The 2,410-nt window shown below is 44.7% G+C and overlaps 1 pseudogene; it reads right to left on the bottom strand.

The window, feature by feature from the left end:
- Positions 1-490: 490 nt before the first annotated feature.
- Positions 491-1,458, bottom strand: LOC138399919 (3-hydroxyisobutyrate dehydrogenase, mitochondrial pseudogene; annotated as a pseudogene).
- Between the last annotated feature and the right edge of the window lie 952 nt (positions 1,459-2,410).

The raw sequence follows: 2,410 nt of genomic DNA, 5'->3' as shown, positions 1-2,410 counted from the left end.
CACTCTAAATCTATCGTGCATGGTAAAAATAAAGTTTATTTGCATAGACAGATTCATCTTTTTCTACAATTCTTTCACCCCATAGTTCCTGATTCTGAAATTTAAAAATGGGTAACTTCTTAACTAACCAAGAGGTGAAGAGTACACTGTATGGGGGATGGGCACATTTATAGCTCTGGCTTGGGCGATGCAAAGGCAATATATGTAACCAAAATGTTTGTACCCCCATAATATTCTGAAATTTAAAAAAATAAATTAATTAAAAAAATAAAATTCAAAAATGCTTTTGTAGCAAATTAATAGGTATTTACAAGTCTCAACTCATAGAATTGTTAAATTGTTCTTAATTTTTCTTCTGCCACACAGAAAAATTAATTTGCTCTAATATATATATATTTTTTTATTAAATCCATTTACTTGCATTGTGAGCTAGGAGGAGGCACCAAGACAGAGTTTAGTTCCCAACAGTGTCCATGGCCAAAGGGCACACTCAAAATGTCTCCTCTTCTCATAGAAACTAGAACACAGATGAGAAGTCTTTCTTTGAGTAGCCCTTCGCACATATCATCCTGTAGATCTGATGGGCCAGACTGCGGAGAAGGATTAGACTCTTCGTGCTGGTAGCAGGGGCTTGTGCCAATCTCAGATCCTTAGCCATGAGTGTTGTTCCAAATCCACTCTGATAATTATTAGCTGAGGGAACTCCTTCCATCACTCTGGGTACAGGATTATAAGTATCACTTGACCAACACCGTCCTGAGCTCATATTCAGAATTTTAGCCAATAGATTTGAGTCAAGCCCTAACCTGATTCCAAGATTCATAGTTTCAGCAGTTCCAATCATACTAGTAGCTAACAGCATGTTGTTGCAGATCTTTGCAGCCTGCCCAGTCCCAACAGCTCCACAATATACCACACTGGAGCCCATGCACCCCAGCAACTCTTAGGCAGCAGCAAATTCATCTTCGACTCCTCTCACCATAAATGTGAGGTTCCCCGACCGAGCTGCTCCTACACCACCAGAAACAGGGGCATCCATGAAAACTGCTGCCATTTTCTCAACTTCTTTGGCCAATTCTTTTGCAACTGCAGGATCAATAGCACTGGAATCTATTAATAATGAGCCTTTCTTCACTTTTTTTAGAATTCCATTTGCTCCAGAATAAGCTTCTATTGCATTGATACTGGTGGGCAGCATTTTAATAATTCTGTCAGCTTTCTCAGCTACATCTGCTGGGGAAGATACTATCTGTTCACCCTCATCTTGAAACTCTTTGCATGCATCAGGGAACATATCATAAACAATAAGTGGATAGCCATGTTTCATGAGATTTTTTGCCATTGGATTTCCCATGTTGCCCAGTCCAATAAATCCAACTGTAGTCTTAGAAGCCATTGACCTAGAACACACCGCTGCAAGGCTGGCGGCTGGAGGCTGCAGTACCAGAGGCCGGAGGCGGCCCCTGGGAGCCGTAAGGAGGGGGCCACGCTGCCTCCGCCCCGCCTTCCCGCGACGACCTCCGCCGCCTCCCTGCTGGCCCACGGACTGCTTGACCTCATATTTAATAAGCTTTTTCATATTGACTGTCTTTCTTTTGTCTGAACTATAGCTATACCATTACTTTAATATGCACCATGGATAGCACATGGTTTTGAGATTTCATTCCAGAACACAGTTCTATCCTTTGTCACTGTGACTTTTTAAAAACATTACTAATAAAAATTAGTGAAACATAAAAAAAACAGACATGATATAAATGATTCTTTGATTCAAAGCCTAAAATGTATAGTTTTAAAAATGTCATAAACAAAAATACAGTTACCGTGAGGTTGGTGGGGGCCGTGCAGCCCCCTCCCCTGCTGCAGACCCCTCTGCCCTAAGCAGTGAGTCGGCTCCGCTTTCCTACATCAGCCAGGCGGTGTTGCAGTAAAACACTGTCACTTTGGCAGAATGTCCAAACCCAGATCCTTCAAATTGGCCAGGAGACAATTGAGGAGAGTCTCGCGAGGAATTTTAGAAATTTGGCTGCCCGTAGTGTCAGACTCGGAAAAGAGAGGTCGAATGGCTGGAATGTAAACTGAGGGGCGTCCCCACACAGATCACAATGCCAGGACGGCCAGGCAGTGAGAAAGGGAAGAGAGGAAGGCAGGCGTCCCCGGATTCCTCTATCCCTGCGCGAGGGGGTGCCTCCGACGCGGTCCCCCGATCCCAAAAAAGGCAGAGGCCTCCAGACAGTTGTCTGAGTCAGGGAACTACGGGGGACTCACCCTTTGACGGGAAACTGAAGAACCTTCCTTCCGGCAGGCGGCTGCAGTCCCGGTTCAAGCCTAGAGCCTGGCCAATGTGTAAAAGTGGAGCTGACTGACTGCTTAGGGCTCAGGGGTCTGTAGCAGGGGAGGGGGCTACACG

This window comes from Eulemur rufifrons, chromosome 19 (assembly GCF_041146395.1).
Source record: "Eulemur rufifrons isolate Redbay chromosome 19, OSU_ERuf_1, whole genome shotgun sequence".
NCBI classification, from domain to species: Eukaryota; Metazoa; Chordata; class Mammalia; order Primates; family Lemuridae; genus Eulemur; species Eulemur rufifrons.
This window is presented reverse-complemented; position numbering and strand designations above follow the sequence as displayed.